Here is a 22,742-nt window from a genome sequence, read left to right as displayed (position 1 = left end):
TCTTTCTTCTGTCTCTTCAAATCTTCTGTTGAACCTCTCTAGTGAATTTTTAAATTCATTAATTATATTTTTCATCTCCAGAATTTGTTTGATTCTTTTTTTTTTTTTAATTTTTTTTTCAACGTTGTATTTATTTTGGGGACAGAGAGAGACAGAGCATGAACGGGGGAGGGGCAGAGAGAGAGGGAGACACAGAATCGGAAACAGGCTCCAGACTCTGAGCCATCAGCCCAGAGCCCGACGCGGGGCTCGAACTCCCGGACCGCGAGATCGTGACCTGGCTGAAGTCAGACGCTTAACCGACTGCGCCACCCAGGCGCCCCAATTGTTTGATTCTTTTTAAAAATTATTAATATATATTGGCTGATACACTCATTTTGTTCATATATTTTTTTCCTGATTTCCTCGAGTTCTTTCTCCATGCTTTCCTTTATCTCTTTAGCATATTTAAGACAACAGTTTTAAAGTCTGTCTTTTAAGTCTGGTGCCTAGGTTTCTTCAGGAATGATTTATGGAGATTTATGTTGTTCCTTGAGTGGGTCATATTTTTGTTTTTTTTTTTTTTTGTATGTCTTGTGAATATTTGTTGAAAATGGGCATTTGAAAAAATAACCACCCCTCTCAGCCTTTGCAGATGAGGGAGTAGGGGCAAAAGCCTTTTGCTAATTATCAGGGCATGATCTGAGCATTGGGATCAGCCCAGAGTGAAAGCCTAAGGTCTTATCAGTTTTTTTTTTTTCTGTGACTCCATCTTGTGTGGGCTGTGTGAGGAGTGGGGGGTTGGATGATTTCTTTTTTTAAAATATTCCTCCATATACATGACTATGTTTAAATGTCTTGATTTTCCAGAATCTCACCTCTCATTTTTTCTTGAGGCCTTAGATGCTCTATTGTATTCTTCTACTTATAATCTCTTGCCACAGACCTGAAGATCTGCAGTCCCCCTGAAGCTTTTACTGCCACAATGTCTCCCATTGCCTTTTCTGGCCTTTCTCAAGCTGTGGATCTAAGTTAGGCTACCTTCCCTCATCAAGCTCCAAATAAGGCAAAACTGAAACCAGTCCTCTGAGCAGCCTGCAGACAGGTCATAACATGGCAGATAAGATTTACTCTTCTTCCATCTCAAGGGAGAGAAGCAGGGACTAGCTGCTTATTCCTGATCATACTGGTAAGAAGGTGGGGGCAAGAACAAGTAAACATGCCATGAAATTCTCTACTGCTTTGAATGTGGCTTTTAAAGGATTGAACTATTTTTTCTGTTGCTGCAGGTTTTTTTCTTTTTTCCAGATCTTTTATAAAGTTATTTTATCCAGTGTCTAGTTTTTGTTTTGTTTTCATGTTTCTGTGGGAAAATTAGGGCCTAGAGTTTCCTAGTCTACCATGCTGCTGACATTCTCTTCTATTAGTTTTAATAAACTTTTTTACTTTAGAATAGTTTTAGATTTACCCCCAAAGAACTGCAAAGAGAATTACCATATGCCACTTTTGGCTCTCTGACATTCACATAGGTTTGTTGGGATCTGGAAACTAAAGGGGGTGATGTGGAAAGATTGGAGGAATAGAGAAAGGGTAGAAAGCACAAAATGCTACAGCAATAAACAAACCCAAATTCCTTATTTAATGTAAATAGTAAAGGTTTATTTAAGCCTTCAGGAGGGCTCTGTCCATCACTAATGAGAACCCATGGTCCCAGAAGATAGGGAAGTCATCATCGCAAATGTAGCTGGGCATCATGCCAGGGAGAAGAGAAATAAGGCTCTTCATAATAAAGCTTCTTTCGGTCATTTCACTGGCCAAGAGAAATCATATGGCCATCTCTAACTTCAGTGGAGGAACAAAGTTCAATTCTACCATATGCCTGAAGTCAAAGAGCCAGAAATACTAGAGTTGGAGCTATTGGTAATAACAAGGTCTAAGTTATGTGCTTGGTAGTAAAAAGGAAAGATAGGGTGGAGGACAATGGAAATTGAGAAGAGTCAAAGAAATGAGAATTTAGAGTGTGGAACAGACTATGTGCATATTGAAATCATTAAGAATGAAGACAAAAGGAATGTTGAATAAAGTGACAGAAAACTAGGAGTTAAAGTAAATTAGAAGTAAGATGAAACAAAGGTCAGGAGATAGCTGTACCCCGGGGGCTAGAAAAGACAAAATGATTTTCAAAGATGGGGTATTTTATTGAGTGGGAAGAGAGAGAATGGTTTGAGACAATGATGTGTGGCAAAGAAGATATTCAGGCCATTTCCAGACCCAGGGATCAAAGCACTCTGGGAGAACAAATAACAGTCATGTAAGAGGTTTTTAGAAGAAGCAGGTGCTCAGGGGAAATCCAGGTGTCCTCTGAGCAAGAAAGTGAAAACATGTCCGAGTAGAGGTTTAAAGTATAAAAGATTTTGCCAAATGAGTTACAGAGGGCACAGTGTCGGGTTTCATATTTTGGGAAGGCGTGGGAAATGGGGCATGAAAGGGTGTACTGAGCTATGTGGGGACTCAAGTACAGGAGATGAGGGGTGACAAAGAGTCTGGGACCACTGACGGAAACAGACATAAACAGTTAACATAATTATGAAAATAGCCTGGTGAAGAATAGAGAGGGACAGGTGTCATGGCTTCCTCTTGCCCTCTGTAGATGGAGGCAGGGAGTAGGCTGTCTCTTGACACCTGTGGACAGGAGTAACAAGGTCTGGGAAGCAAGAGCCTAATTTAAGCAATCATGGAACTCTCTCTCTTTGCCCATAGATTGGTCAGCTGCACCTGGCCTGGATGAGAGGGAGGGAGGCAGAAGAAGTAGAGGAAGCTGCATCCAGTGTATATATCACTGCTTCTGACAGAAAAAGCCTCAAAAGATACACTCAACAAAACATATGTAGCAACTTTTATATATAGTTCCATAAAACTGCTGCTGCAATTTTGATATTCATATGTGGTAGTTGAAGTTCTCTGATTGCTACATTCTTCTCAGTGGATCAGAAAGCAAGCGCATCAACTGGAGGAGAAGAGAGGGTAAAAAGCTGCTGAAATTAAGTCTCTCTAATTCACGAACATTATTTATCTCTCCATTTATTTCAGTTTTCTTTCCCAATAAGTTTTAAAAGTTTTCTCTATAAAAAGTCTACAGACCTTTTGTTACACTTCTTCTGAAGCAATTTGTTTTTGTTGGTATTGTCAGTGTATCTTTTTCAAAATTACTTTCACTGTTTATTGTTGGTTTATAGAAATGATTTGATTTTTGTATATTGATTTGCATTCTAGCCACCTTGTTAAACTCTCTTTATTCTAATGATTTTTCTGTGTGTTGAGTTTGCTGTATAATTGTATCACCTGAAAATAATGACAGATTTGCTCCTTCTGTTCCAATTTTTATATCTTCTATTTCCTTTTTAAAAAAAAACTTCATTTTTACTGGCTAGGCCTCTGTACAATGCAGAATGGAGGCAGTGATCCACTCACTTTTAACTTTAATGATTATATTTTTTTCATTTTTGTAAGTTCTAGCTGTTTTACCTTATAATCTTTTTATAATGGTAATTTTGCATTCTTATTCTTTCCTTATTTTTATTTTCATCATTTATTGAGTTTAATTCCTCCTTTTATAGCCATTTTATACCCCATACCAGAAAAGTAAAAAATACCTCATGTCCTTCAGCACCTAAATCTAACATTTATTGTGTTAATTTATTGTTCTCCTTTATGGTGGCTTGTTTCCTTGTAACTTTAGTATGAACTTCTACTTAATTGAACTTAATCTGTGGGGATCCTGGTGACCCAAACTGAGGTGACTTACTCCCAAGATATTTAAGAAACCTAACTTAGTTCAAGTTTGTTTTGTTTTGTTTTGTTTTTGCCATGGACTTAACATTTAGTCTGACGGCCATAACTGCTGCTATTTCTATTTCCTGGGCAACCTTAACTTTCAAGTTTGTTTATAATTTACCTTCTGGTTTTAAAGCACAGTTTTATTTATTTACCTTTTAATTTTTAATTTGTTTTTAAATTTATTTATTTATTTTGAGAGAGAGTGCACAAGTGGGGAGGGACAGAGAAAGAGGGAGAGAATCCCAAGTAGGCTCCACCATCAGTGCAGAGCCCCACACAGGACTTGAACCCACAAACCATGAGATCATGACGTGAGCCAAAGTTGGATGCTTAACCAACTGAGCCACCCACATGCCCTAACTACTTTTTATTTATTATTATTATTATTGTTAATGTTTATTTATTTTTGAGAGAGATAGAGTGTGAACAGAGGAAGGGCAGAGAGAGAGGGAGACACAGAATCTGAAGTAGGCTGCAGGCTCCAAGATGTCAGCACAGAGCCCGACATGGGGTTTGAACCCATGAACCATGAGATCATGACCTGAGCTGAAGTCTGGTGCCTCACTGACTAAGCCACCCAGGTGCCTCCCCCACTTCCAACAACTTTTTAAACTTTTTATTTAAGATAATTGTAGACTCATATACAGTTCTAAGAAATAATACAAATATCCTCTGTATCCTTTACTCAGTTTCCCCTAATGGTAACATCTCAAAACACTATAATACAATATCACAACTAGGATATTGATATTGATACAGTCAGATACAGAACCTCTCCATCAGCACAAGAATCCTTATGTTGCCCTTTCATAGCCACACCCACTTGCTTTTCATTCTTATCCCCCTTTAGTCCCTAATCCTAATCTGTTCTCCATTTCTATGATTTTCTTATTTCAACAATGTTATAAAGATGGAATCATATAGTATGTCATTTGGGGGATTGAACATTTTCAGCATAATTCTCAGGAGACTCATCTAGATTGGTGCGTGTATCAATAGTGCATTCCTTTTTATTGGTGTACCATATTCCATAGGGTAGATGTACCTCCATTTGTATAACAATTCACCTGTTGAAGAACATCTAAGCTGTTTCCAGGTTTTGGCCATTACAAACAAAGCTGCTATAAACATTCATGTACAGGTGTGCATATAGTTTTCATTTCTCTGGGTCAAATGTCCAAGAGTATAAATGTTGGGCCACATGGTAATTTCATGTTTAGTTATTGTTTTTAAGAAGCTACAAGCTATTTTACAGCGTGGCTGTACCATACTTTATATTTACATTCCCACCAACAATGTATGAGAGACCAGTTTCTCTTCATCATCACCGGAATTAGGAGTTGCCACTGTTTTTTATTTTAGCCATTCTGATAGGTGTAGTGATATCTAATTGTGGTCTAAATTTGCATTCCTCCAATGGATAGTGATGCTGACCATCATTTCATGTGCTGATTTGGCATCTGTGTATCTTCAGTGAGATGTCTCATCATATCTTTTGACCATTCTTTAAGTGGATTGCTTGGTTTTACTGCTGTGTTTTGAGTTATTTATATATTCTAGATTCTAGTCCTTTGTCAGACATGTGGTTTGCAAACATAGTCTCCTAGTCTATAATCCTCATCAGAGGGTCTTTTGTAGAGTGAAAGTTTTTAATTTTGATGAAGTCTAGTTGATTGTTCTTCCTCTTATGGAAAGTGCTTTTGGTGCCAAGTCTCAGAAGTCTGCCTAATCCTGGACCCAGCAGGTTTTTCTCCTATTAACTTTTCAAAAAGTTTCACAATTTCACATTTTGCATTTAAGTTCATGATCCGTGTTGATTACTTTTGTTTTTGTTTTTTGTTTTGTTTTGTTTTGTTTTGTTTTGTTTTGTTTTGTTTTACATATAAGAATGTGAGACTTATTTGCTTTGTCTCCTTGAAAATTTCCCAGACTTTTTTGCAGGCCTAGTAATGAGTAAAAAATAATTTGGAAAGGGGGGAATTTATGCAAAATCTAGTTGCTAAAATCTTCTTATAAAAGAAGGGACATTCTTTGAATGTCCCTTTAGAGTTTCTAATTCACCAAACTCTATATTTACTTCAGTTCCTAAAATAAGTAAGTTAAACTCTATTACTGCCTCATATTCAGACTAACAGTGTTGTTTCTCCTCATCTGCATGTGGCCTGCCAGGTCCTGCTAAAGGGAAAACCCTCATGTCTGATGGGGTAGGAATGCTGGGAACTCCCTTGTTTGTTTGATGGCAGATTGGAAACTCCTTTTGCACTTTATATGACTCATTACATGGATATATTCCATTCTTTAATGTAAAGAATTACATTGCATATGCATCACAACCTTTTAATTAAGTTAATTTTCATAAGATACAATAGTGACTTCTAAAGATTCTTCTGGAGTATTAACTGAGGTGTAAATAAACAGCAGGATGGTGATAGAATAGGTCCTGGCCTGAACTCTAAATACCTCCATAGTGAATAAAAGTAGTGATAATCCAACCTAATTGAACAAGGTCCTGGCCAAACATCTTCAAGGCAACTTACTGAAATGTAGGTTTCCATTTACTATTATTAAAAATGAGCCCTGCCCTAAGCATATCTTGCTCCTTAGGATATTAGCCAATCATAGTTGTGCATGTAGATTTGAGGTAAGGAAGCATTCAGCCGCAAGGAGCAGAAAATCCAACCATAGTGACTTAAGACAGAAGATTATTTTCTGGGGCACCTGGGTGGCTCAGTTGCTTCAACATCCAACATCAGCTCAGGTCATGATCTTATGGTTTGTGAATTTGAGCCACGAGTTGGGCTCTGTGCTAACAGCTCAGAGCCTGGACCCTGCTTCGGATTCTGTGTTGCCCTCTCTTTCTGCCCGTCCCCTACTCACACTCTTCTCTCTTAATAAATACACATTTAAAAAAAATTTTTTAAAAAGGTTATTGTCCTCTTGTAACAAGAAGTCTAGAGGTAGGCAGTCATGGGCCATCAACATCTGTTTCAGGGAGTTATCAAGAAATCAGTTTCCTTCTGTCTTCAAGCTCTACCTTTCTTCCCAAATAGCTTTGTCTCAAGATTGCAGGACTACTGATGCATCACAGACAGAGGTCTCTATTAATAGACATCTCAGATGCATTGCAAAGGGGAAGAATAGAATGGTGAGGAAGATACAGTTTCAAATTTTGATCAGCTATTTTTTTCCCCATGGAATTTTCTTAATTATTCCCCCCCCCCTTTTTTTCACCTTCCTTCTCGTAGGAATTAAAAACCAGAACCTCTGAGGATGTACGCTCAAGGCTACATGTGAGAAACTCTGGATTGCCTTCATTTTGTCGTTTAAAACAACCGAGCCTTGCCTTGCTGTGGAAATCACTAGCCACTGGCTGTCATGTCAATTTGTCATTGCTAATGAGATAACATTAGTTTTATCATTCTTTTCTTTAAGTTTATTTTTATTTATTTTTGAGAGAGAGTTAGAGAGAGAGCAAGAGCATGAGCAGGGTGGGGTGGGGGGGCAGAGAGAGGGAGAGAGAGACAATCCAAAGCAGGCTCTGCGCTGTCAGCACAAAGCCCCAGGCGGGGCCTGAACTCAAGAAACATGAGATCACAACCTGAGCCAAAATCAAGAGTTGGACACTTAACCAACTGAGCCACCCAGATACCCTAGTTTTATAATTCTTAATTTATCACAAAAACTGTATGTCAACTCTCCTGTCAGGAGAAAAATATCAGTAATGGGAAAATGTTAACATTAATGTAAGTTTGTTCTTTAGTATATATGTGGTTGACCTCTGACCTCTGAATTTCTTTGAGAATGTGATATATGCTCTCTTCACTACAAAATTGTCACCTTTCTGATATATCTCAAGGTAGCATTTTCCTTGTGCAGTGACTCCACAGTAATATGAAACGGTCTTTCCAATAGTGGGGCTACTACCAGAGATTCTAAGGTGATTTCTGGGCACTTCTCCTTCTAGAGGAGACAGAAAACTACAAATGTCATTTCTGGCAGGATAACCTGAATTCTGTGTTGTGTGTGTGGTTGTGTGTGTGTGTGTGTGTGTGTGTGTGTATAAATGTAAAATATAAACAACTACATGCATATATGTGGATATTACAGCCCATATTTTTAAATGTGCAAGAAATAGAACTTTCTTTAGCTACTAAGCTATTAAGATATGTTAACCTTGGTCTTTATGACCTTGTGCTTCCACAATAGCCAGAGTTGTGCATGGTTGCAAAATCCTACACAGTGGCAAGGCCTGGGGAGTTACAGGAAATCCCATCCTTTGCCATCTGTCCACACGAGTTGCCATGGGGAACATCCACTTCCCTATTATGTCAGTTCTTGGAAGTCCAGGTGCTGTAACCTTTCTGAATCATGTTTGGGACACTGAAGTCTTCTCAAGCCTGTCCATCTGCCTTGATGCCCCCTCGGCCTCCTTTTCTGGGATCTTGCCACCTCTGTGCACAGTTTTCCTTTCTCTCTGTTCACCTCACTCCTTAGCTCAGGTAAATCTTTTTCTTGCCTGGAGATGGAAAAAATTCTGTGTTCTCCATGGTTTCATGCGTCATTTTGTCTATGCTCCAAATCCTCTAACTTGCTCTGGGTTTAGACTTTTAGAAAGGAAAAGTAAAAAAAAAAAAAAAAAAAAAAAAAAAGACACATATGTTATTTCTGCTTTTGATCTTGACACAACCCTCCCATTGGACAATTAACCAACTCTCAATGAGCCAAGTATCTGACTGAAAGTGGTAGAAAGGAAAAAGAGATATGTGGAGAGGGAATAAAGGTTATTATGTCAGAAAACAATTTCCTGTGTCTATAAAATATAGCCAAAGTTAGTATGTACTGTAACAGAAAAAAATTTTTAATTATGGACCATGTTTCTGTTAATACATTCAACTCAATGGATTTTGCCTCTCTCTGTTTGGAAGTGGGGAAAATAAAACATACTAAAGAAGTATAAATTTGCTTCTTCCCCCAAAAACATCTTAATTGAATTGAGATTTAGGTTTTACAAATTTAAGGATACATACAAAAATAAACAGGAAATTACAATTCAACATATACAGAATTGTATGCGGATGTGATTCAAACAGCATATGTTAATGTTGAGCAGAGAGACTCATAATAATTAACATTTGTAAATTGCTTTCCATTTTACTTGCATGTATAATTTAATTTGATTCTTGCAATAGCCCTGGAGAGTGTGTTGTGATTATTATTTCCGTTTTACAGATGAGGGGGAAAATGCCACACAGAGATTAAGTAATTTCTCCAAATTCGCATAATTAGTCAGTAGGAACTAGAGTAGGGGTGGTTCATGTGAAAAATTTCCCCAAATTATGGACTCCAAAAGAAGGTAAAAGATGAAGATATATGAGTATATTATATACAGATGTATCTTTCATAATTTATTGTTTTGTGTAAAGGTCTATACTGTTAAATTGAACTGCATAATATAGTGGTTCTAAATCCAATTTAATCAGAATCTCTGGGAGTGAGTCCCAGGGATTGGTGTTTTAAAATAGGTGGTTCCAATCAGCAGCCAGGGTTGAGAACCACTGGGATTTGTTGTTTTTTCATAAACATAGAAGGGGTATACTAAGTAGCAGAGGGAGAGAGAAATGACCTTATCAGAGCAAAGAGGAGTTAGAAAAGACGCTGGACATTTTCAGCTAAGAGGGGGAGCTAACTTAAAACACATTTTGAGTAACTGTAGAAAGTGGTAAAATATCGCTAGTGTAGGATACAGTGAAAGATCAGTAACTTTACTTTCTATTAATAATTCCAGGTGTAACTAAACTTACAATAAACTCACTCAAAAATTTTTAAGACTTTTTTTCCACCCTTTGGAGTTTGTTTCCCAAAAAGCATAAAGTTTTACAGCAGTTTTCTGTTTTTGAGATGGCTAGAATAATAAGCTATGTACTTGCCATAAAAGTGTATTACATAGAACCAAAAAAAGTGGTTCTGACAGTTTTCTCACCAAAATAAAAAAATGGACCTTTAGTCATTGTCAGTGCTAGTATCTCTAAATTGATCTCCCAAGCAGAATTATACCCACATCAACATCGTATAAGATATTACATTTTCCTGTATTCTTAACCATACTTAGTCTTACTGGATTTTTAAATTTTTGCCAATTAGATGAAGTGAGCACAAGGAGACATGAGGGCAAGGAAATATCTACAAGAATAAAGAGTAAACTTTCCATGGGTAGGAGGACAGATAAGAAACTATGGATGAAATAACTGAGAGAATCCCATAGAGCAATTAACGTATTTAATCATGCCTATCAGTTTCAATAAATCAAAATATCAGACCTAATACTAAGCCACAAAGTAAGTTGCAAAGGGATATGAACAGCATGATGCCATTTTGGTAAAGTTTTAAAACATGTAAAAAACCACTGTATACTTAATGAAGCAAGACCTATGTAATAAAAATATAAAATCATGGATTGAAAAATACACAGCAACTTCCAGTGTTTTCCTAAGGTAGGGAGTAGGGGGAAAACGACTTTTGCTGTTTTTGAAACATCTTATTTCTTATCATCATTCAAAAAGCTTGCATACAATGCAGGCACAGAAGTATATTTAAATCTAGATGATTGGCACATATATATATCTGCTACATTTTTTCTATATTATCTATATACTTCCATAAACTGAAAAATACTTCAGAATGTTTTAATTATTAAGAAAGTGACAAGCATATTTCAACAGACAGGAGGAACAAAGGTATTTTTGTTAATGAGAGGAGCTTTAGAAAAACTATAGAAATGTGAATAAATAGGACAAGTCCCTTCTCTATTCAGCTCATAGTACTGCCAGATGAATTAAAAAAAATAAAGTTCCAATCATGCAACAGTTAGAAGAAACAAATTGATATAAACATATCAACCTGAATTTATCTGACACACATAGTTCTAAATTTAAAAAAGAAGGAATGGTAAAATATAGAATGAGATCTATTTCTCATAATACCACTTACTTAAATTAAAAGTACAAGTACAGGGGAGCTTTGTTTCCAGCCATGTTGGAGTAACTGATATTAGACTTCCATCCCACTATAACAACTAAAAACATTGCACAAAAGGTAGCATAGAACTATGATCCCTGAAAGAAGAGAAACATAGACCTAAGTCTTAAAATCACAAGAAGTTTCTGCTTGGATACATTCTCCAGACCAAGAGATGGAAAGAAGGAACCCAAACAAAGCATGGAAGCCCTCTGGATTGAGGAGAGAGAGAGATCAGAGTTAAGGGATTCTGAGGTAGCTGTAATTGGCATGTACCAGAAAAGACAAATATGAATAGAGGTCCCCATGAGTCTACAGAGAGTGAAACCCCACAAGGCCAAGCAAATAATTACTAGAAACCTATAAGCTCAACAATTTCTGGAGCTCACAGAGGGATGTGAAACACTGGAGTTCCAATAATCCGGAGTGGAGGGCTCTCCAATACCCAAGGGATTCAATAGAGACCTTAGAAGGGGTAATGGGAGGGCTTATTTGGCCTTAGAGTAAAGTCTACTCTAGACCTGCTGTAACAAAAGTGAAAAACAACCCTTGAAAGGGTCAAGCTGATTTGTAAACAGCTTAACTTCCTGACAGAACAAAGCTCAATACTATTTATAAGAAGACAAGAAAGGGGCACATGCACCCCAATGTTTATAGCAGCATTATCAACAATAGCCAAAGTATAGAAAGAGCCCAAATGTCCATTGAAAGATGAATGGATAAAGAAGATGTGGTATATACATACAATGGAGTATTACTCATCAGTCAAAAATAATGAAATCTTTCCATTTGCAACTACATGGGTGGAACTTGAAGGTATTAATGCTAAGCAAAATTAGTCAGAGAAAGACAAATATCATATGAATTCACTCATATGAGGAATTTAAGATATAGAACAGATGAACATAAGGGAAGGGAAGCAAAAATAATATAAAAACAGGGAGGGAGACAAAACATAAGAGACTCCTAAACATAGAGAACAGAGGGTTGCTGGAGGGGTTGTGGGAGGGGGTATGGGCTAAATGGGTAAGGGGCATTAAGGAATCTACCCTTGAAATCATTGTTGTACCATATGCTAACTTGGATGTAAATTTAAAAATTAATTAAGTAATTAACAAAAGAAGACAACAAAACCCATGCAATACACACCCCATAACACAATGGGCAGCATTCAATAAAAAACTACTAGACATATGACGAAATAGTAAATGAGACCCAAGGACCTATAACCCAGAAAGCAAAATCAGTCAATGGAATCAGAACCAGAAATGATATCAATTGTGGAATGAGTAAAGACTTTTAAATATAGCTATTATAAATATGCTCAGGGTTTAAAATGAACCATGAACATAAGTTATATAAAAATAGAAGATTTAAAAAAAAGAACCAAATCAAAGCCTAAGGCTGAAAAGTACAACATGTAGAAACGGGTGGAAAAAAAAAATCACTAGATGTGCTTGACACCAGATTAGACACTGCAGAAGAAGAGATCAGTGAACTTGAAGAAATAGAAATAGAAACTATCAAAAATAAATTATAGACAAGAAAAAAGACAACTAAATAAAATTAACAGTTCAGAGACCTGTGGAACAATAACAAGTTATCTCATATATAATTGGATCTCAGAAGAGAGGGAGAAAAAATATTTGAAGATAAAAGACTGAACATTTTCTAAATTTGATGATAATTATAAATTCACAATTCCAACAAACTCAGTAAACCTCAAGCAAGAATATACTCAAAAGCATACCCTATGGTTTGCCGTGTTAGCACCTACAATTGTTTATTGCCTGATCTGATTAATTAACTGAATGTACAGCTGGCATGAAATGTCATGCCCAACCTCATGAGCTGGGCAGAGATGAACCCCAGAGACCTTGACAGGTGCATGGTCTGAGGGCCAACACTGGGAACTGGTAACAGAATTCACAATAAGGACATCAGAAATTTAAAAACCTAGGACCAAGTCAAGTTGAGGACAAGAGAATCCAAAATATAAGGTAACAAGCAGAGGAGGATTAAGTCATTGGTAAACATAGCTAAATTTCCTGAATCAGATGGATTTATTATTTTTAATTAAGTTGGGCTCTTGTATGGCAGTTTCTGGTCATAAGCTTCAAAATGTTCTTCCTAACTTCTAACAGAAGCAGGGCTGAACAATACTCTTTGTGACTCAGGTTCTGTGTGAATTCTGTTGCTTCAAACAAGACAACAATGTCCTCCTTTCTTTATCCACTGAAATGGTAAATTCCTGGTCTAGATCTGTGATTTACTCACTGAATTTCTGAGAACAGAGACACCAATTAACAAATAGCTTCTAAATAGAAGTTTCCCTATGGGTGTCTTATGCCTGGAAGTTCTTGGACAGAAAGTAATGTTTTTTGTATTTAGGACAAACTAAGGCATTTTATATCTTAGAGGGAGGATTAGAACTTGTGCAAAGGGGTGACAAGTAGCTAATCTTTAGGTAGTCACAAGGGAAATGGCAAGGATATTAAACTTCACCTGGTATCTATACTGGAACCTACAAATTAGAGGCTTGGTTATATATATATATATATATATATATATATACACACACACACACATATATATATGTATGTTGTTATACATATATAATACATATATATGTAACATATTATCATATATATGTTATTATATAATATAATATTTATATAGTAGTATATAATATAATAATTATATAATAGTATTATATAATATAATATATTATAACATATATGTTACATATATATGTATTATATAAATATATATATGTAAATATATGTAACATTTTGCTTATTTCAAAAGAATCTATTTCTTTTTTTTTTTTTAATTTTTTTTTCAACGTTTTTTATTTATTTTTGGGACAGAGAGAAACAGGGCATGAACGGGGGAGGGGCAGAGAGAGAGAGAGACACAGCATCGGAAACAGGCTCCAGGCTCCAAGCCATCAGCCCAGAGCCTGACACGGGGCTCGAACTCACGGACCGCAAGATCGTGACCTGGCTGAAGTCGGACGCTTAACCGACTGCGCCACCCAGGCGCCCCAAGAATCTATTTCTTTATAGAACACATGAAACAAACACAAAAACAAAATAAAATTTCATTTATATATCTGAAGATCTATTTTAGGAAAAAAAAATAACAAAATTAAGATTACAGTGGACAAATTTTTGCAAACTAAATTTCTTCAGTCATGAAATTTTTCCCCATTCACTCAATCAATATGCATTTATTTTCACCACAAAATTAGGATCATGTTCTTTATATTCTTTTTTTAGCCACTACTTTTTCACTCAACAATATATATTTATATATTTGTATATATAAATAATTTTCCATGAGATTCATTCTTTCATCCATTGGCTCAAAAAATCAATTAATACCATAAGATAATTTTGCTTCATTCTTTATTATGGTTATGTCTCCTTTTTTTTTTATAATGCTGCCTAATTATAGTAGCAAGCATCTCTGTCTTGTTCATGGCCTTAATGAGAATGTCCCAATGTTTATTGATAAGTATAGTACTGGCTGCCAGCTTGAGACAATCTTTACCACTGTAGTTGTCTTTATATTTCTAGGTTGCCAGGAAGTTTGTTTCCTTGTTGGTTTGCTTGTTTGTTTATTTTTGAATCACAAATGGGTGTTGAATTCCATCAAGTCTTTCTTTGGCACCAATTAGGAGGGGGTTTATGAGTGGGGACTAGAGTTGGAAATACCAGTTGTGGAACTATTTCTTTGGTCCATATCTGAGGAATGAGGACTAAAGAAACAGATACAGAAAAGGAAAGAGGAGGTCTTTTATCAACACAGCAGATGGAGTTAAGAGAAAGGAAGAGGCAAAGATATCTGTGATACTTTGCACTAAGTTCCTGGGAGGCCAACTCCAGAAAAAGCAGAAGAAGAGGAATACACAAGAGAGAAAAGATAATGTGTTTGATTTGAATGGTGAGATACCTGAGGCATTCATATGGAGGTGCCCAGCTGGCAGACAAAAATCTGTATCTTCGAGAACAAGAAAGAAGAAAACCTAGATTCACAATTTATCTGCATAGAGTTACATCAAGGTCACAAGAGGATGTGAGATGGCCAAGGGGAAAGCACACAGGGTAAAAAAAACTAAATTTGAGGAAACGAAGGGGGCTTTAAGAAGCTCTTGGTTACTTCTTGGTGGTTACTGTATTCATTTGCTGAAAGCTTAAAAGCTGCTTAACAGACACAAGGAATAGAAAAAAATAGCTTGGCTGGGTTTTGGGGAATGTCTAAAATAGAAAACAAATTTTTTTCTTTTCAGATAAGACAGAACAGTAATGATCTACATAAAATAGGAAGAGGAGAAGATGCATTGAAAGTTTACATTGGATGACTCTGATCTTTTCCATAAAGTAGGTAATGAGGTCTTCTTCTGAGGGGGCATAAGGGTAAGTTTGAGGTGTTAGCAAAGTGAACAAAAGAAAAGCTGTGGTGGGGGGTTTACAGGGAATTGACTGAAAATGAAATAAAAGGTTACAGATTCTAGGAGCTTAACAGGGCATAGCAATAGCATTGGAGGTTCAGTCAGTTACCACCTTTTATTTTCCAGCAGGGCTCAGCAATTTGGGATTCAGAGGGAAGAAAAAGAATTACGAGTGATGGGAAGCCATGGAATGTAGAAATGTTGGAATAGAAAAAGTAGGGAACTGCAGGAATACATTGCTTGGATTCATATGGAAATAGAAAAATAAGGATGGGTCTCAGTAGGAAACAGTCAATTAACCAAGCACACTTTTCTGAAGTGTATTTTATGGAACACTAGACCTGTATAACATGCTTCCTTTAAAATAATTTAAAAAAATAATCTTGGGGATCCTGGGTGGCTCAGTCGGTTAAGCGTCTGACTTGGGCTTAGGTCATGGTCTCACAGTTCGTGAGTTCAAGCCCCACATTGGAATCTGTGCTGACAGCTCAGAGCCTGGAGCCTGCTTCAGATTCTGTGTCTCCCTCTCTCTCTGCCCCCTCCACCACTCGTGTTGTCTCTCTCTCTCTCTCTCTCTCTCTCTCTCTCTCTCTCTCAAAAAGAAATAAACATTTAAAAAATAAATAATCTTTTGTCAGATTATTGTGGAAAAACTTGGAGCTTCACAAGGGACATTAACAATTAAAGGACCCACAAAGTCCAGAATAAACCTGTTCTGTAACCTACAACTCTCTAAGCTTATCTGACCTTGAAGTAGTTTTTTGTGTAATTCATATCAGCGGCTGCTACAAATATTTCTATTAGTCAAGATGTGCTAGGTTATGTTGTCATAACAATCAATATCAAAATCCAGTAGCTAAATACAGGCAGTGTGGGTCCAAATAACCACTCAGGAGCTCAAACTAATGGCAGTTCCAATACTTTGTGTCCATCTCAAAGGTGTAACTCCAGGATTTGCCATGCCTGGGGAAGAATGCATATGAAGAAGTGGTCACTCTTCTATGCTCTGAGCTCAAATGGTACACATCACTTCTGCTGACTACTCATGGGCCATAACTGGTCATATAGCCCCACTATATGACAGGGGTCATATAGCCCCACTATATGACAGGGGTCATATAGACCCTGTAAGGGACTGGGAAATATGAGATGCACATGGATATTTGGTGAGCAGTAAATGATTCTGTCATAACTAGCATTCCAATGAATAAAACTTGGAAAACATTGACTAAATATATAGGAAACAATTTTTCCTAGTCCAAGGAGCATGTTAATGTATTCTTTGGTATAAAAGAGAAAATAATCTGCTCTTTCCTATTATTGTGGAAGAGGAGAAGAAAGAGAAGAAGGGAGAGAAAGGAGGAGGAGAAGTGGTGGAGAAGAAGAGGAAGTAGTAGAAGAAAGAAGAAGAGGAGGGGAAGGAAGAGGGAGAGGAGGGGAGGGAGGAGGAGGAGGAAGGAGGGGAGAGGGAGGAGGAAGAAGCTGGCCTATGGCAGTATTACTTATTGAAATATTGTTCTGTTTTTTGGAATTTTGCTAAGTGCTTATATGACATGCTTGATGTCACATAATTCTCGCAAGAACCCAATCAATAACAGAGTTTATTATCCCTATTTTTTCAGATCGGAGAATTGAGATTTAAAAAGGTGAGCTGCTGGGCGCCTGGGTGGCTCAGTCGGTTAAGCGTCCGACTTCAGCTCAGGTCACGATCTCGCGGTCCCTGAGTTCGAGCCCCGCGTCGGGCTCTGGGCTGATGGCTCAGAGCCTGGAGCCTGCTTCTGATTCTGTGTCTCCCTCTGTCTCTGCCCCTCCCCCGTTCATGCTCTGTCTCTCTCTGTCTCAAAAATAAATAAATATTAAAAAAAATTTTTTTTCTTAAAAAGGTGAGCTGCTTTGTCCAAGGTCACAGAGAAATAAGTAAAGGAGGCTAGATTCAGACCATCACCTCTAGGATGGCAAAGCCCATTCTGATCACCCCAGAGCTTATCTCCCCCATGCCTCTATTCTGTGTTTTGATGGCCAGTCCCCTTTACTCACAGCTGCTTATTTCATCCTCAACAACCCTGCCAAGATACACTCTCATTTCTAATGAGGAAAAGAGGCTTTGAACCCAGTTCTCTTTGACTCTCAAAGGCCATGTTAGCACACTTTTGCAGATCTCTGTTTCTACCATTTTGATCACTGCATGTGGATTATTTGGTCTTGCCTCAGCTAGATTTGGTTTATGCACAATATTCTGGAAAGACCTACAGATGTACATTGTTTCATTGGCACTGGAATGCTGGTTAGAGCTTAGCCTAGATCTTCTTAGTGATGATCTCTGGATCTGTTGACTGCAAAGTCTCCTTCATATTGGAAGACTTGAAGTCCCACACCTTGAAGTGCCTCCCCCTAAAATAATACATTGTCTTGTACATGCTTCCTTCTCTGAGAGCATCATGGGATTTTCCCTTATAAGCTTGGCATTGACTACCCAGGAAATCTTGCGTCAACTGCAAACTGGAAGATTTACACATATACAGTTAAATCTCAAAAGCAACTCTCTTTGAGGAAGAAAATCTCAGGAGTAACAAGTTCCCAGCTGAGTGGTTCCTCTGGGTACAAATTAAAGAGTCCATGAAAGAATCTTCCAGAGTTCCCCAGGCAGAGTGGGCTGAGCAAAGAGTTCGAAGACCCATCTTGTTGATGTTGCAGGTGGCTAGTGAGCCCAGTTGCTTGTTTTCAGGTAACTTAAAAGATTGAATAGTCTCAGGCAGACAGTCTCAATGACCCTGTGGAACTGGGAGCAGAGATAGTAAGAGTGAAGGGTGAGTCTTGCCTCTCTAAGAGGTCATGAGCACAGCAAACAAGAAATTCATACTGAGCAATCAGTTCATAAGCCAAGTGATGTCAGCAGTGTGAATGTCAGGATTATACAGAAAACCTATAGATCAGTGGCTTAAACAATATAGGGCTTTGTGTGCCTGTTTGTTTTGTCTCCCACATAAAAGTAGTCCAAAGATTGACAATCCATGGCTAAAATGCCAGTTCTGTGATGTCAACAGTGACCCTGACAGCTTCCTGCTCATTGCATCTACCCACAGGTGCAGAATGGCTGCTACAGCTGCTGTTCATGTTCCTGGCTGCAAGAAGGAAGAGCAGAGGGCAGACACAGTAACTTCAGCTTAAATCTCATTAACCACTCCTATCCACAAGGGAGATTGGGAAATGCAATTTTTCAGCTGGGGACCTCGTTGCCTTCCAAAAATTCAGATACTGAGGAAGAAAGGGGAAATGGGTGTTAGGTGGTTCATTATTGTCACTGCCTCACAAGGAACCTAATAAACTGCGCACACCTACAGGCAAGTCTTGGAGGCCAGTCTAGACTGTGTGAACACTTATTACCTCCCCTCACCACACACTGCCACTATCGTAGACATCACCATTCTCCTCGATAATCCTGACCAGTTGGCAGAAGTCCATAGACTGAGGTTGAACCTATGTTAGCAGCAAGATGTTTGGCTACCACTTCTACCTGGGTCTGCTCTTTGCATCTTGCAGAGCCAGTTATCTTAACCCTAGCCCTGGCAAGTGGTTGTCTTAGAATTTGAGAGTATTATGCTCCCAATACCCAAGGGGAACACTGAGGATGTTTCTCTTCTCTCTGTTGTACCCTTTATTAGGGACACCTTGACCACAGAAAAACAACAATTAGATCCCTCCCACTCCCAGGACCTCCAACGGCCGACCATTTATCCAGGGTTTTGTACCCAGTGCCCAAGTTTGTCACTGGAGATAATGAATGCCAACACAGATGCAGTTGATGCTGAACATCATGTGGAACTGGAGGAAAAAACAACGACTTAGTAGTCAACTGTTGTAACTTCGGCACACACTTGAAGATCTCTCCACAAGAGTAGATGCAGTTAAGGAAGAAAATAGGAAGCTAAAATCAGACAACCAAGCTCTTGGACAATATATAGAAAACCTCATGTCAGCTTCTAGTGTTTTTCAAATGACTGACACAAAAAGCAAAAGAATGTGAAGGATTGACATCCCTTCTGTTTTATGGAATTGCCACTGATCTGTTTTTTTCTTTAAAATGTGGATAGACTCAAAAAGTTATAGTACTTTTGTTTGTGGCCTAATTGAATATTTATGAAGATAATGTCAGATCTAGGCAAAATTAAGAACATAACAGAAGACTTCCATGAGTTTGTGTGATATATGTTAGTCTATGAAAACATGCAAATGTATTGTAGAGACTTTATAATTAGAAATGCATGTATGTATAAAATTTGAAAGTGAATGTTTTATCAAATTTGCTTTAATTTAGAGGTTTAGCACTGTCTTTTATTGTAGGCATAGTAAGAGATACAAGAAAATAACCACTGTGTTGTGAAAAGTGACCAAAATCATGCACTGAATACCCAGCTTTATGTACCTTGTCTACCATGTTGTGCCTCGTCTCCACTGGCTTCTTCCTTGCCATTTCCCTTCCCCTAAGGAAGAAATTGGTTTCACATTTGTAAAAGTAATTTTACTATTTAATCATCTGTGAGAGTAACCTGAGCTTGAATTGTTGAAACTTAGCCAAAATAAGGTATAATCACAGTTAGGGCTTACCATAGCAATAAGATAGGATTGTTAGTTTCTTTTTAATCAACTGAAAACAGAGCCTATAAATATGAAGATTCTTCTTTGCAACTGAATTGTCACATTGGAAAGGTTTGTTGTTAAAAACTTCCTTTTGCACAAAATAACCCATTTGGTATCTGAAAAGATGAGCTCTAGTTATATGTTTGAAATAAGAAATTTTGAGAAAAATGGAAATAGGATGGGAAAAGTACTTGGCATACAGTAGTAACCAACTCCAAATGTTTTTACTCCAGAATTGTGTGATCTCTGGAACAGACAAGATCTTTTAGGAAATATATGTATGAAAGTAGATGAAATGTGACTAACCTTAAGTCAACCACATCTACAAGAGAACAGTGACAAAGAGTTTAGTCTCAAGGCTTATTTGTAGCACCCAGCAGATCAACTTTTGCAAAAGCCCTCTACAGTGTATTGGTATCAGAATCATGAATAAAATGCAAGAGTTTCACATGCATACTAGCTGATACTTTCTCAGTATTTTATCTCAACACTTCTCCCAGAATTTGCTGTTAACCTAACTACTTGGTTTGAAAGATTAGTCACTTTTTGGCAGCTTGTAAAAATTTAGTTTGTAGATTCCGTTTGGTAAGAAATTTAGTATCAGAAGCCATGTTAAAATGTTATGTAGGAAAAGGGTGCCTGAGTGGCTCAGTCGGTTAAGTGCCTAACTCTTGATCTTGGCTCAGATCGTGATCTCACAGTTCCTGAGATGGAGCCCTGTGTCGGGCTCTGTGCTGACAGGGTGGAGCCTGCTTGGGATTCTCTCTCTCCCTCTCTCTCCCTGCCCCTCCCCTGCTCTCTCTCTCTCAAAAATAAATAAACTTTTTAATAAATATTAAATAGGACAAGAGATCCACTAAATCATTTTGGTTATTAGATTTGAGCTACTTTTAATCATGGAATAACCTTATGTTTGTATTGGTATAAGATTCAATGAATGACTTTAGTTGTATGAATATAATAGTTATACTGCAAACATCTTGTGTCCCTTTTGTGACCTGATTTACAAACATTTAAAATTGTGTTGCACTTTTGCTTTGCTGTTTAATAAAAAGCTGTTCCAGAGGGGGAAAGAAAAAGAAAGAAAGAAAAAAAAAAAACCCATGATTAAGTACCACTATGTACCAGGCACTGTGCTTAGTGTGGAGTTAACAAAGACCAATGGCATTTCTCTTCTTGAGTATTCAGAGACTCATGGAAACAAGCAAATACACAAAGAAATCACAGTCTGATCCAGGACCACTGCAGTAGAGGTGTGAGGGAAGCCCAGGGACACCGAGAGTCCCTGACTGCACACCATTTGTCTTAGTCCCCTGTGGTGGCATTAACAGAATACCATAGACTGGGTGGCTTATAAACAACAGAAATTTATTTCTCAGTTTTGAAGGCTGAAAGCCCAAGATCAAGGTGCAGCAGATTTGGTGTCTGGTGAGAGCCTGTTTCCTGGTTCATAGATGGCTGTCTTCTCCCTGTGTCTTCCCATGACAGAAAGGACAAGGGATCTCTGGGGGTCTCTTTCATAAGTACTCCACCCTTATGACTCAATCACTTCCCAAAAGCCTCTCTTCCAAATATTATCACCTTGGGAATTAGGATTTCAACATGTGAATTTGGGGGACACTAACATTCAGATCATAGCCCTGATGGATCCCAAGCTTTAGAACACATAAGAGCATCTGGGCAGCTTATAAAAGTGCAAGTTCCTATGTATTGTCACAGGGCTTCCAATATTATAGATCTGAAATCTAGACCTCCAGATTTGCCTAGTAATCTACTCTCTTTCTTCCCACAAAATCCTAGATAACGCGGACACAGTAGTGGATCCCACTTTGTGAAATTCTGCTCTAAGGGATGAGGTGAGATGAATATGCTGGAAAAAGAAGGCTCAGAGGCAATCACTTGTGAGCTAAAAGGCAGGGCATTCCAGGTGGAGGGGATGGCTCTGGTGCAAAAGCCTGCCAGGGTCTGGTTTGTCTAAGAGAAATAAGATGCGGACTAGAACATGAGTCTGGAAGGTCTCAGGAAGTGCCAGAGCTACAAAGATGTGGAAATTAAGCTATATTTATAGCACTTCATACAACAGGGGTTTAACAATTTCCTTCTGTAAGAAAAAGCTATCATTTGGGGAACTGGCTTTCTCAATGAGAACCACCATGCACTTGAATTGGTCTAGACTGACTATGAATGTGTCCCAGATCCCCTGCCCTGCCTTTTGTTCTCTCCTACACCCCTACCTCAGCTATCCCTACCCACCCCTCTTGGCTCTTTGCTCCTCTGAGAGTTGGCCTGTTCTGTTGTGTGTCTCTGGCTTAGCTATCTTCTGGTTTCTGTCTTTGTTTCTAAGGCCTGACAATTTAACATCTAACAATTTTCTCAGTTTTGTCCTGGCTGCCTCTGGCAAGCCAAATTAACCTATTTGACAGTGAAAATGAGGGCTGTCCTCTCCATGGAGGCAATGGGGAAGCAGGAGATCCCCAGCCTGGACAAGAATTGCTTATCACTCTACTCCAGCTCTCTCATAGACAAGCCAGTAGAGTTGGCCAGTGTTCTTCCAACTGGGGTACACACTTTCTGTAAGATTTGAACACTTTCCAAATGATACTCAGGCAAGGATAGTTATAAGGGCATCAGTGTCCACAGGTATTCTTTGCTAATATTGATCTGCTTGAAATGAACTTATGCTTAGAATATACCTTTCTCATGGGGTGCCTGGGTGGCTCAGTCAGTAAGCGTCCGACTTCATCTTGGGTCATGATCTCACGGTTTGTGAGTTCGAACTTTGCATCGGGCTCTGTGCTGACAGCTCAGAACCTGGAGC

General features: G+C 38.1%; 1 pseudogene; it reads left to right on the top strand.

Moving 5' to 3' along the window:
• The first annotated feature begins 18,376 nt into the window (after positions 1-18,376).
• LOC121020551 (short coiled-coil protein B-like) lies at positions 18,377-19,310 on the top strand (annotated as a pseudogene).
• Positions 19,311-22,742: the final 3,432 nt, after the last annotated feature.

Source organism: Herpailurus yagouaroundi, unplaced genomic scaffold (genome assembly GCF_014898765.1).
Source record: "Herpailurus yagouaroundi ecotype Mexico unplaced genomic scaffold, PumYag 250, whole genome shotgun sequence".
Lineage (NCBI taxonomy): Eukaryota > Metazoa > Chordata > Mammalia > Carnivora > Felidae > Herpailurus > Herpailurus yagouaroundi.
The sequence above is the reverse complement of the archived record's forward strand: the minus strand, read 5'-3'. Positions and strand labels throughout refer to the sequence as shown.